General features: G+C 38.3%; 1 long non-coding RNA gene across 1 annotated transcript; it reads right to left on the bottom strand.

Annotated features, from left to right (window-relative positions):
* Positions 1–11,032: 11,032 nt before the first annotated feature.
* On the bottom strand, positions 11,033–14,120 carry LOC108491719. The gene is made up of 2 exons (XR_001872876.1): positions 13,792–14,120; positions 11,033–11,579 (listed from the first exon to the last, which is right to left on the bottom strand). It is a non-coding gene; the product is annotated as an uncharacterized LOC108491719 (long non-coding RNA).
* Positions 14,121–14,676: the final 556 nt, after the last annotated feature.

The following is a 14,676-nucleotide window of genomic DNA, read 5'->3' as shown; positions in this document are numbered from 1 at the left end:
TGAGTTTCAATAAATACACATGGTGGGAAATAGGGATCAAATATATATATATATATAAATTATTTCCCAGTGACTGGGGAACATTTTAAATATTGCCCATAAATATCACAAGAAAAATAAATTCTTGAAAAAAAACATACATGCATGAAACCAAGTGAGATGAACACTTTTCAGCCACACATACACTTTGGAAAGCCATCACTAGAGGGCAGCATTGCCAAGAACATGAACAACTGAATTTTAAAAACTAGGTAGGGCAAAACTAGCACAGCGCTCCACTGTCGAAGCTCATTTTTAGGAAGTAAAAGAAATGTTGTCCTGTGGGTTGATAACTTTTAGAGTGTTTAAAACATGGTTTCGTGGTTAGGAAAAAGAAACAATGCACACATTTTTCTGTTACCCTCAAATGTGTAAAAAAAATGTCTCCTTGAGCTTTCACAAACAGTGAAAATGGAGTGAACAAGTATGTAAGTATAAAATGTTTTCTAAACTATAGAACATTTGCCATTTGAAAATGATCACATCTATATATTTTCTTATGACTTTTTTTTTTGTTGCCCACTTGCTGTCATCTTCCCAGTACTTCACAACCCAGTTTTCTGGCCTCATGGAAACTACTCTCGATGAATTTACCAGTACCACATTTGAAAGACTCTCTACTCCATAAAAAAATCTCTGCACTTCCATTAAGATCTAATACAACTAATGCTCTTTGGTGAAATACCCATTTATTGATAACTTTGGCAAGCCCAAGCCACTGGTCTCTTTTGCCATTAACTACTCTGCAGGCCATCTGACCAGACATTTTAAAGTATAGGACTCCTAGTGGTCCCACCTTAGTCTTCTCTCAACATGTTTTTCCTTTAAAATATCTATCACCTCACTTTATAGAGGTTTTTCCATATCTCATTCTCCATACGTCTTATACCTGCTCAGTAGCTAACTCGATTTATTCTTCAAACATCTCAAATATGTCCAAACTTACCTCTTCATCACTTTTACTCAGAAGTCTATACTTCTAACCTTGCTATTACTAAGCAATGCAGTCTTTCAAACAGAAATGCTGGTTCCCTCAGCCTTTTTTCCATTAGTGCAACTGGCATAGTACTGAAAGTTTTCACTCTTGGGATGTTGTTTTGTAAATTTCCAAATGTATAGAAGCAGCCTCCCTGTAAGCATTGAGAGCTCTGTCACTTCCCATACTGATCCTACCTTCCCCTTCTCTTAAGGCATCTGAGTTTGAGACTTTAATTATTTGGGGTACTTGGGCTTAAGTCTTAAATTTTGTCCCTCCAATTCATCCTCTACACTCTTAACAGAATGCTCCCTTTAAAATGTCAAATGAAAAACAAAGTACTTCAAGTGACCCTTGTAATCTACAAGATAAGGGCTCCCTGAGGCCAAGAGGACTTATGATTAACCAGATCTCTGCAGCTTCTGGTTTCTGCAGTCTCATCTTCTACCATCCAGCCTACTTTGAGCAGTTACTATAACAACTTGCACATGGCAGGCAACTTCCACTGCAGAGGGTCAGGGGTGCCCATTTCTACTTGCTCCCTCAATGACCTGCTGGTGGAATTCCTCTTTACCCCCCTGCATCCTGAATGTCACCTACTCTAAGAGTTTCCTCAGTAGTCTCCATCCTGAATGCTTTCATCATTGGTGGCTTCACACTCAATTGCAAATATTCTTTAGGAAAGAGATCCCATCTTACCCTTTCTAACATGCTGAACATTAGCAGAGAGCTTGGCAAAGAGTGGGCTCTCAGTAAACATCTAAATGAGCTGACCTAATGGGTCCCCAACAGACAGTAAAATAACTTTCCAGGCATGACAACTTAGTCATTTGGAGCAGTCTGGTGCCTATCTTTTCTTATTATCCTCCAAATTCAAAGAGATCAGCCTCCTGAACTCAATGAACTTCACCTGCCAGTTAGCCAAGTATAGACCTTGGAAGTAGTCAATTACTTCTCCAAACACCCCCTCAACAGGACAATGAACAACCAAGAGCTTTTTAATCTACTTTCTGCCAATCTCTGGCCTCCAACCAAGGTCCTCATTGGCAGCATCATGTAGTTCTTTCTCCCCAAGACTAAACAGCAACTACAACATCTCCTCTCCAACATGAAAAAAAAGATTTTCTTAAATTCAAAGTTTGATCATACCACTCATTTGAGCCCCACAAAATAAAAGCAAATCTCCTTAGAATAGTCTATAATCTTGCTCAGAATGTGTTATGGACACTATAATCACTCAGAAGAACCACACACTGAATAGTATGTCTCACCCCAGACTTAACTAAATCAGAATCTGGGTAGTTTTTTTTTGGTGGGGGGTGGGGTGTTGAGAAAAAGCTGGCCTAGAAAGGAGAATGTGGGCTAGGACAACCTTGAACTGATCCTCCTGCCTCTACCTCCCAAGGGCTAAGATTACAGGCCTGTACATCACACACTATAGAGCCTGTATTTTTAGGAAGCAACCCACATGCAAGTGAAAGGGCACTGGTTTGAGACCCTTTATTAGGTGGTTTTTCTGACTCTGGTAGCTGCTTCCCCTGCCATTTTCCCAAGAGGGTTTCACCCCCTAGAAGTAACCTACAGGGTTCTAGAACTCAGTGGTTCTTTCAGTCTGTGCCTCTTTTTCCTCCTTTCTAGAGTACCACTTATTCACTCCCCTAAACTGATTTTCTTTAGTATTGGCTTAGATGTCATCTGTCTATACAATCCTCCCTTCCAGTTACTCACATCAACTCACAGCAATGGTGACAGCATGCACAAGTCCAAAGCACCCTCAAATCAAACAAAATCCCAGCACAGATGTGGGGAAACAGATAAGAAACCCCAATCCCAATTAAGGGACTTTTGGCAACTGATGGTTGCTGGGAAGGGGAGAGACAGTCTCTTACATGGATGGGACTCTTAGTAGGTTGCCCAGGCTCCAGGGAATGGACCCACCCTGAGGGACATATTGGGACACAAATCATGCCTCTATAGGCTATATTGTATACATAGCGGAGTGTGCTGTTGGGGACAGTGGAGGAGGTACATGCAGATAGGGAGGGAATCTAAATACCATCAAATTATATTGTATGAAAATCACAAAATTCAGCAATTTTTAAAAATTTTATCTATTCAACTTAGTATGTAAGTATCTGGGGGACACAACTAGGATGCTTTAAAACTTAGTTGAATTGCAAATGAAACTAAATAGCATGTGTGTGTGTGTGTGTAGTGTAGTGTAGTGTAGTGCAGTATAGTGTACTGTAGTGTATATGTGTGACTAAAAGCAATAGAAATTTATTCTTTCCAGTAGAAGAGGCCTAAAGTACAAAATTAAGATGCAGGCAGGTCTTACTCCCTTCAAGAGCTCTATGGGAGGGTCCTTCCCACCTCTCACCTTCCTGTGGTTACAGAAAGTCTCTTGGCTTGTGGCCACAGAACCCTAGATCCTGCATCTGAGTCACATGGCCTACTCCTGTCTTGTCCCTTGTCTCTCACCAGGACACTGGTCCTTAGTTTAGGCCATCCAGTAATTCAAGATGACATCTTGATCCCAGTAACCTTAATTTTATACATATATATAATTTATACCTAATTTTATGTGCAAAGACCCTTTTTCTAAATAAGGTCATTTACAGGTTCTAGGAATTGGAATTTGTACATATCATTTCAGGGGCCACCACCAATGCACTGCAGTGATGTACTGAAAAGAGGGAGGCATCCAGTACACAGACAGCCAGAGGTTTCTGAAAGCTGTAATGGAATTGTTTCTAGAGAAGGTAAACTCTGAGTGAGGATTTGTCTACCTCCCCAAATCCACAGTCACCTCCATATCCCAGCCATCCTGACCCACCAGTGTGGTCATGTGAGTGCCTCTCAAATTCTTTAGGGGATGTGAAACCAACAGTCTTGATAGAATAAACTCCTGTTTTATATTTGTAGACAGGTCGGTTTCTGCATAGAAACAATAAAAGATAGCAATATGCCTTTAAAATACTAGTAAAAGCATAAGTAAACATAAAACATATGAAAACTAAAGGTCCTATTTCAAGAAACAATCTGGTGGTGAATGGCAATTTTATTTTAAGATTGACTAGTAATTCAACAGAAAGCATTTATTAAGTGGAATAGCCACCTTGCACCATTTCTGGAAAATGAAAATTCATCATCCAAAAAAATCATTTGGCAAGATTTTTTATACAAGTTTCAAGGTAGGAGGATTGCTGTCTTGGATAATTTAAATGCCTGATGATGTGTGCATTTGTGGAGGTGGGATGGGAGAAGTGAAAGTCTTTAGAAGTGTAGGTGAACAATTTTCGCAAAGTAAGATCTGCACACAGATGAGTAGTAATTTAGAAACTAAAGAAATCTCTATGGATGAAAACTCATAGGAGTAGTGTTGAAAGATGAATTCATTCTCTCCAAGAGTCAAGCATGAATTCTCTATTTGCAAAATGATGAACAGGAAGAGCATTTTTAGAGTTTAACAGAATGATGTGGAAAAACAGATTTGCAGATAATATAATTTCACTAAATAAGGTCCTTTATCCTGATTTCAGGGTAAGATGTGACTGAATTCCAGAGCAAAACACTTTGAGGTTTGTGAAATTGTTTCTGCCTATTTTAACATTTTGATTGAAATATAATTTACACAGTACTCTACTTGCTTTTTTTTTCTTTTGCAGTGCTGGGATGAACCCAGGGCCTCGTGCACTTAGGAAGTGAGCTATCACTGCTATAGCCACAGCCCCTGCTTGCTTGCATGCTTATTTGTTTGTTTGTTTATTTATTTATTTATTCATTCATTCATTCATTTATTCATTCATTCATTCATTCATTTGAGACAAGGTCTCCCTGTAGCCCCAGCTGGCCTGGAACTCGCTATGTAAACAAGGCTGGCCTGATCTCACACAGATCCACCTGCCTCTGTCTCTCAAGTGCTGGACTTAGTCATGTGCCACCATAAAAGATAGCTCAGCTGTAACTCCTGCTTATTTAACAAAAGACAAGTGAATCCTGAATACATTGTGATACCACAAATTAGTGTCACATATAACTTGAAAACATCTAAACCCACAAATTAATAAAAATTTTCAAGGATTTCAATGATTAAGTCCCAATTCAAGCTAAATGAATTCTATCACTAAGCCTAGGAAAAGCACCAATAATTAAATATATTTAATTGGCAATTTGGTAAAGGAGGTAATTCCCATTTTAACTGGCTGGTCAACAGAACTGTCTTCACACAGAAAGGAAGAGTTCCTACTTCGTTCCAGTAACTCACCATTTCCTTTCTACATCTCTTCAGGTGTAAGGACTTCATAAAGCCAAGACATCTCACAGACAGGAAATACCACCTTTGTATTGGCTAAGGAAAGAGAACCAAACTGGAAGTTTACCAAAGAAAGGACAAAGAAAGAAAAACCCCCACTCAAAAATAATTTCAAGCCGGGCATGGTAGTGCACGCCTTTAATCCCAGGCAGAGGCAGGCAGATCTCTGAGTTCCAGGCAGCCTGATCTACATAGTGAGTTCTAGATCAGCTGGGGCTACAGGGAGACCCTGTATCAAAAAGACCAATAATAATAATAATAATAATTTCAAGAAAAAAGGCAATTGGACCAGTGAGAACATCCCAAGAGCAAAGCCACACTGCCAAACCTGATGACTGAGTTTCGTCCCCCGAGCCCACATGGTGGAAGGAGAAAATCACTTTTGTAAGTTGTCCTCTAACCTACTCACATGCAACCATGGCGCGCATGCACACGCGCACACACACACACACATACAACAAATGTGAACAGAACTTAAAAGGAACTGTAGCTATGTGGTACAGGAGAACTTCCTTATTCTCAGTAGCAATTGAAAAGGAACATGATGACTTTCAACACCTCTGCCAAAACTACTACATTCCCAGACTATTGCTGTCACTCATATTTGCATCCAGTTTTCATTTCATCATAATCATTATTTACTAAGCATATACTAGTTGCAAAGCATTGTGCACATAAAAGCTGATTTAAAAAAAAAAAACATTTTAGGGCCAGGTATGGTGGCTGGTGCATGACTTTAATCACAGCACTTGGGAGACAGAGGCAGTCACATCTATCTCTATGAAATTCAGGCCAGCCCGGTCTACATAGGGAGTACCAGGACAGCTGGGGCTGCAGGGAGCCTGTTTTAAACAACAACCAAAACAAAAACACTTTAAAAAGTTCTTCAGGAATACAAAGTAGAAAATGACTTTTACTACACATTTTATATCTTCCAACTGCTCACATCTCCAAGAACTAATTATTTGTACAAATATTGATTTGTACCAATTACTGGCTATACTGGTAAACAGAGGAAATAAAAATAAGGCAGTTTATATACCCCCAAATAGGCTTCCAGTGTAATATAGGGGAAGAAAAAAGTAAACATACAATTAAAATAAATAAAAGAAGTGCTTTGGATAATCCTATATACAAAGCTAATGGAGAGAGACAAAGAGGGAGAACTTTAACAGCAGTTGAGGCTATGTGCCAGGTAAAGTACTAAGCACTGTCACCTGTTAAAACCTCATCATGATAAAGCTCATTTTCCCCCAGCAAGCTGAGGAATCTACAGTTCAAACTTGCCAGAGGTCATCATGGTAAGGATGGAATGAAAGTTGTACTTGCAAAGATCTTCCAAGGTCATAAAAGGCCCCTTGAATGAGTTTAGCCCTTTAACAAAGAATTTTAAGGGAGAAGGAGGGAGGCAATGGTACTTTGTTCTAATTTTCTTTTAGCTTCTTCTGAGAAGCTTATGATCTGGGTGAGCTCAAGATAAGTGAGACTGCCATTATAATCCAAATAAATGTTTAAGACAAGAGTGATACAAATAGGGACTCAAAGAAATTGTTGTTTTTAAACCTTAACCATTTGGGGGCAACTGGTAGAGCTATTACTGGAGAGTAGGAGAGGATTTCAAACAACTGCATGCATTTCTCCAAACAAGGGGAAAAGAAATCAAGCCCAGAAAAATAATGAGTTCAGGTTTGACCAGGCTGAATTAGAAACAAAGGCCAATCAATCATAGTATCTTAAGAACATACACTGAGGTCTCCAACTAAGATAGTTTTTAATTTCACAGGCAAAGTACAATGTGCATTTAAGGCTGCTTCCAGTTCTGCAATTACTTAGGACACTTTCACAGCAAGATACTTGGCTACATTTTTTAAATTGTATCTTTTAAAACTTGAAACTCTTTGCACTCATGAACTCAAGCCCCTAGAGTCATATGTATTTGCTACTGAAATAATTTTCCCTATGTAGCAGTAACAGGGACTCAGATAAAATCTGTCCAAATAGTCTAGTTGACCAGAGTAATTCCCAGCTTCACAAACATGCTTCATATTAACCCAGGCCCACGAAAAGGTAAATCTTCCATTTTATTGCCATAGGAAATTTTCTTTTTAAAACCAAATCTCTATTATTCAGGTATTGGATAAACACATTTCCAAAACATGCCTTGGTATTTCTAAGTCCAAACTCCCTATACAGCTGAGTAAATAGGTGCCAAAAACATTTCTGATCTGGACAGATTTTACACAGCTGGTTAATGCCACAGGCAGAATAGAGGGGTCTAAGCATGATCTGTAGCACAGTAGTCAACGCAAATTTCCCTTTCTCTGCCTCTGAATATTCATCTTCTGTCTCTGATTTCTGAAAAGGTGTATGAGAAAGCAAGGTATAGAGAGAAGTTTTGCAAGTACAAATTTGGCAACCTAGTGTCTCAAACACCAAATATTGAAGCTAAAGAAAGAAAGTAGACTACTTCCTATAATAAGAACTTTTATTGCATTTCAAATGTCCAAATTAACCCTTTAATTTTCTACAGGAAAGACTGGCTTCTATCTCAGTGTTCTGAGATTACAATCAATGTTTGGTCCTCTTTATTTCATTTCACAGGATGAGCAAATTATACACTTCACTAACCACTAGGAGTATTTTTTTGTAATTAATATATTATCCTATAGTGATAAAATATCATAAAACTAACTCTAAGTATTTTTCATAATTATTAAACTCTTCTTTGAATTTTTTAAAGTCTTCTTGAGACAGTGTCTCCCTGTAGCCCCAGATGGCCTGGAATTTGCTATGTAGACAAGGCTGACCTCAAACTCATGGCGATCTGCCTGCTTCTGCCTCCCGAGTGCTGGGATTAAAGGCGTGCTCCACCAATGCCCAGTTTCTTTGAAATATTTTTAAATATTATTTTGCTGAAGCCAATGTTGTAACACAAAACGTGAAAAGAAAAAAAAATCCTATTCTTTCCTATCCCACATATCACAATTTTGAGTTTCTTTAGGCTCAAGTACAAACAAGTCGTACAGAAATATTATCTTTTCAGTCATTTATAACATGATTCCTCATTTCTCAAACTACCATAAACATTCCTTAATGTCAACAGATAAAGAGAGAAAAATCCACTTTTTAAGATTCTTAGTACATTCCACTGTAACTATTCATTCTCTTGATATACACTAAGGTTATTCCTAGCTTTCTGCCTCTATAGGCAGTGTGTTAATAAGCATGTTTCCACAATTCACTATGTCAGACTGAAGCAAAGTCACACTGTTACAGAGGCACACATTCACTCTTGCTCTGCATTAATAAGGAGCACCAAGAAGAGACATCAGCACAGGAAACAGACTCTCCATTTAAGAAAATCTCGTTAAAGAAAGAACACATTTTGGGGGCTGGTACATGGCTCAGTGGTTAAGAGCACTAGCTGCTCTTGCAGAGGATCCAGGTTCAAATTCCAGAACCAACATGGCAGTTAACAACAGTCCATAACTCCAGATCTAGGGGAATCCAATGCCCTCTTCTGACTCCCACAGGCATTGCACAACATGGGTGTACTTACATATATGCAGACAATACACTCACACACACAAAAAGTAATAAAGAACACATTTTTGATTATACAGATATTGTTATGGTTTGAATGCCCAATGTCCCCCACAGCTTCATGTGTTCCTAATCCTCAGCTGGTGACACTGTTTTGGGAGGCTGTGGAACCTCTTGGACTTAGAGCCTGGCTGACAGAACCAGAGTCACAGAGGCAGGCATGAGAGTTTTAGGTGGGCTCCAGCAACTGGCTCCTACTCCCACCACCATAGACTGAGTCCTTCCCCATGCCTCCCTGCCACAATGGACTGTACTCTCTGGTTCCTCTCTTAAGTTGCTGCTGTCAAGTATTTGGTCACCGTGACCAAAATACAGATGTGTTCAAAATGGATCAGAACTTGTTTCTAAAAGTCCTTAAAGGAAGACTGAAGAATGAGAAACAAGGTTCAGAATTCATATTATAGTACTGGATTAGAGAAGAAATAATTGTAAGTTCAAAAACATAAAATCCTCCTCTTGTCTTCTAAAGAAAAGCTGCCTGACAATATAACCACATACTAAAATTTTAATTACAATTTAAAAACTCCCACAGAAATCAATTTATAAGATGCTTTCCATATGAAACATTTATCATTATTTCCTAAAGTTGAAATAAATTTGTCAAATTTAAGGAGAAAATTAATATAAAATCATGGGGGAGGAGAAGTCTTAGGTGAGGAGATACCAGAAGACATAGGCTATGAATGGGGGTGGGGTCAGGGAAGCAGGAAGGGTAGGGGTAGGTTAACAAAAACTAAGAATGTAGTTTTTTTAATCTCATAGAAGCCCACTACTTTGTAAGTTAACAAAAATATAAATTAAAAAGAAGGAGCTTGAACATGGATAACCTACATGGGTGAACAACGGGTTAAATGAAAATGCCAGGTATAAGATACCTCCTTATAAGTTGTTGGACAGGGAAGCCCCAGAGGCCTCCAAAACAACACAGGCTATAGCCACTGCTCTTGATTGCCCATCGGAACTACATGATAAAATCCTATTGAAGACACAACCAACTTTGGTTGCATGACAGAGAAACCGAGATGTAACTGACCTGAAAACTTCCTCCCCACTGGCTTTCACAGTGCCAGAAGATGTTATGCAGGGGGGAGAAAAGCCATCAATGGTCTTACCCAGTGGTGAATCCTACATACTACAATACCTGCCTACAAGGCAAGATGTGTCCATAAATGCAATAGTACAAGGGTTATGGAGTAACTTCCCCTTTTTGATTAGATTTGAGGCCCACTCCACAGGAGGGACTTCAATGCCGGTACTGTAAAACTGGTCCAAAGGCCTTAGGTGGGAACCTATTACTGTTGTCTTGCGAAGTGAACATGCTGTCAAACTGCCTTCTAAATAATATTTATAGACATAGATTAGTGTGTTTTGTCCTCAACACTGGACAGAAAAGCTTCTCCCTGCAAAAGACAGCAGTTAATATAGAGACTGATGAATGGTCAAAATGCTAAGAATAAGTGGCCATTGAGTGTTCAGCCCTAAATGGACATCAACACAACATACACACACACACACACACACAGAATATTGTGGAAGAGGGGGTGGAAAGAACATAAGAGCTGGCAGATGGGAAGGAATACTAGAAATGCTGTTATCAAGACATGACACGGCCATTGCACCCAATCACTGCAGCCATGGGTACCTGCACAAGAGCTACACAAGACAATGCCGACAAAATCAGTCAGCATTCAAATAGGTAGCACTGATTAAGCTCAGTGGTTTACAAAAAAATACAAAAAGAAAGGACATGAAGCAGGAAAGGGGACAGGTAGGGTAGTCGTCCAGGGAGTGGGAGGAGGAGCTGGGGTGCATATCATCAAGATATGCTGCTTACATGTAAAAAACTTCCAAAAAATAAAATACTGTATTAAAAATCATTGTCTCTGATACCATGATACATTTAGTATTTAAAACTGTTATTTTAACAAACATAAAATAGTAATATAAGGTCTTTGAAAAATCTCAAAGAAAAAAAAGTAAGATCACATATCATAAACTGCATAATCATTAAGAAGAAAAAATAAAATTTCAGTTCCATCAAGCTGCCTATGGGGAACACAGTAGAGAATTGATCACAACATGACTAGGAATCATACTTCATTTTGAGAAATTAATATTTATTGACAAAAGGTCATAATTGGTGTTGAGTACTATAAAATTTTTAAATGCCAAGAGGAATACATTGCAAAGCTCTAGTAATAAACATACAGACTGTATTTCCCAGGTTTTGGCAGACACTATCATTTTCATTTGTCTTAGAAGTACTGCTGAGAAGAAAGCAAGCATGCCACCCTTCACAGAGCACAAAGAAGGCACTGATGTGCAGAGCTGATATCGACACATGGTTCTAGGTCTGACTGTCCACATTAGAAGACCAGCATTTTTCCTTCAAAACTCACAAAATGCAGTCATTCTTTAATCAGTCCCTACTCAGTTCTCAGTGTTCACTCTGGGAAGTTCTCAGTGCTCTGAGCACATGACGCATGTTTCTATCACCCTTTTGGTCTGTATGCCTTCTCTCAAATGTATTTCCTTCTCCTTCCTCAAAACAGACTCTTCTCAAAGGAGTCATCAATGGGTCTTTCTTGATTCAAAATTGACTGGAAGACAAGATCCGACAAAGGGCCTCTTTTCCATCTGCCCAAGCTAGGAGGGAAAAAAGGAGAAAATAATTCAAAATTCTCTTTTAAGAGCAACATTTCTTATTTTCATTGAAACAAAAAGGAAAAAAAGGGGGGGGAACTCTACCAGTGATTCTTCTATTTTACTAAATTTACCTTGGCCAATTTTAGGTAGACATATCTTACTGACTTCAAGTTAACTAGGTTGTTATAAGTGTGACTTCCACCTTCTCTAAGTTTTTGGTCAATTTTAGGTAGACATATCTTACTGACTTCAAGTTAACTAGGTTGTTATAACTGTGACTTTCACCTTCTCTAAGTTTTGAAAAACAACTTTCCTCTATATAACTGTATACTCTAAGAACACAGAACTTCCAATTCAGACACTAAAACGTCAAAAAAGGGAATTTCTAGAAAATCTCTAAGAAACTCTGACACACAGTTTTGCAGTATTTTTAACCTGCAATGAGACTAGTGTTACCATAAAAGCCGTTCCCTGAACTCTGGGCACGCAGATCTCTGCTATTCTAGGGAAAAATCAAGAACATAAGACTAAGGAGCCCCAGCTAGTCATATAATTAAAATGTATAGCTACGTTAAACACTGGTCATGCCTGAGAAATAAGAGTATCAACTGGTTAAACAGCCAATTAACACAACCAAAGAAGAGATAATTAAAAAGCTTATCACAAATTAAATTTTAAAGCATATATTCAATTTTTTTTTAAATCAACACAGTCCACATAGCTAAACATTTATTGGTTTTAAGGAGCTGAGACCTGTTACTATTATGCCAGCATGTTATCTACTTAAATTTTCCTGGAGAATCTTACTACCCAAAAAAGCCTGAAGTTCAAGAACTCTGACACAATTTCCTTTATTAGGAGCATGACAGAACGTCAGTGCAAAAACAGAAGAAAAAAAAAAAAGAAAGAAACAGAAAGGTGCTTTCTTTTGTGACTTTTCTACCGCTTGTGGAAAAGACTACTATGCTAACACTCATTCATCTCCCACACCTCCCCATACTACCCACTCCTTTTAAAAGACAGGACTGTTTTGTCTAGATAAAACACCACCACCAAGTGAAATACTGAGATGTGGCATACTGAGACCAAGGGTTATATCCATCTCCTCACAAAAAGGATGGAGCCTTTCAGGTGGTTCAAAAAGTACCATGTCACACCTCTATGATTACACTCCATTACTACTGTTCTGATACTGAGCAATTCCTACACCCAACCCCAAATAACCCACCAGGATGTGCCTCAGAATCTTGAGTATCTCATTTCTCTGGGATTTTTTTCTTCACCAATCTTATTTTAACATATAATGCTGACTTATTACCACAAAAGATGCTAGAGATTATACTTTATTAAAAAGCAACAGTAGTCAGATGTGGTGGCTCACACCTGTGAATCCAGCACTCAGGAGGTTGACGCAGGACTGCCCCAAGTTCAAGGCCAGCTTAGGCTAAAGTGTAAGACCCCCATCTCAAGAAAAAGAATCCTTACTTTAAGGTATCCTTTACATATATATAAAATCGCACACAAAATACATACATAGTAAAGGAATTGCTGACCATTCCTACATGACACTGTGTAAAAAAGATGCAAAGTGTGTGAAAATACTTCTGCAAGAGTCTCAAAAGGACAGTTTCCTGAATAATAACAAAAAGTGTACTTTATTAAGAAACCTAGCGGCTTGAGACTGTGAACAAACCACTGCCACCTTAATGTTGTCCTCCTCCCTTTCAGTCCAACATAACTTGTACCACTTTAACTTTTTTTAAGTTTTTTTTTAATGTTGCTGAATTATTATTATAATTTTTTTGTCTTTTTTGAGACAGGGTCTCCCTGTAGCCCCAGCTGTCCTGGAACTATGTAGACCAGGCTGGCCTTGAACTCACAGATATCCGCCTGCCTCCGCCTCCCGAGTGCTGGGATTAAAGACGTGCGCCACCACGCCCGGCTCCCACTTTAATTTTTAAGTAAAAATGTTCCTTATAGAACAGCATTATGCATCAAGAAAAAAGGAATAATATTCCTAATATTTTCCATCTTCTTCTCAAAAGGAAACTTTTATTAGCATTTTGTGTCCCCTCCTCTTTCTTGGGCATAATGAATGTGCACATAATTTCTGACCACAAACATATTATACATACTGTTCTCACAATTTGCTTCTTCATAACATATCTTGGCCAGTTCCTTCTCATATGAGTATATTATCAGTATCACTCACCAATTTTAGTATTCATGCAATATTTCTTGGTAACTAGGGATTGTGGTGTCATAGTATTTATTTTCTTTGTTGCTTCTGTCTTCTCAAAAGACTGAACCACCTGGTTTCCATGTCCCATGTCACTTTTCATTCTCTAGTATTTCTTATCACCGCTCTTTCATCTTTAGTTCTGGGATGTTTCTTCAATTTTATGTCAAAATTGTTAACTCAATTTCCATTCCTTCCTTTGAAAATTTGAAAAATAAGATTTTTAGTTTCTGAGACCTCTGCATATTCCATTCTTTCAGAAAACTCTATTTTACCTCAACTAGATCTGGGAAAACAAGAAACATTAAATTCTATTTATTTTTTGAATTGTTCCCATTTTCCAAGGGTCCATTTTTTCCCTAGTTAACATTCTATTTTGTACTGTTGGCTTTCTAGTGTCAATTTGTGACCCTAGTTAATTTTCTATTTTATATTATTGGTTTCTTGGTGGCCTGTGGTAACAAATTTTATGAACAGTGTTCTAGAACTACTGAACTGGTTTTCTCCCTGTAGATCTATGGTATTGTCATGCCCTAGAGGCTTATTGTTACAGGTTTAGGCTCCAACTCTTTCATTCAAAGAATGAGTCTCATTGTGAATGAGTGGAGCTCACGAAGAGGCACGTTTTAATTTAGAATGTATATTTACAAAGCTGTGTGGACTGGAACCTTCAAGATTTCTGTACTTTGGTGACAGAATGTTTTAACATATTATGCACATGTGGAACCTCCTTTTTCTTTTTCCTTTCCCTGTTCAAACTGCTACTCTAGTCTCAATACACATGTCAGAAACCTCCAAAATCATTGTCTGCAAAACAGAAATCACAACTCTATCCTCCAGGAAAATACTTGTTTATAA

The sequence above is a fragment of the Nannospalax galili genome, unplaced genomic scaffold, assembly GCF_000622305.1.
Source record: "Nannospalax galili isolate Female #2095 unplaced genomic scaffold, S.galili_v1.0 scaffold106, whole genome shotgun sequence".
NCBI lineage: Eukaryota > Metazoa > Chordata > Mammalia > Rodentia > Spalacidae > Nannospalax > Nannospalax galili.
The sequence above is the reverse complement of the archived record's forward strand: the minus strand, read 5'-3'. Positions and strand labels throughout refer to the sequence as shown.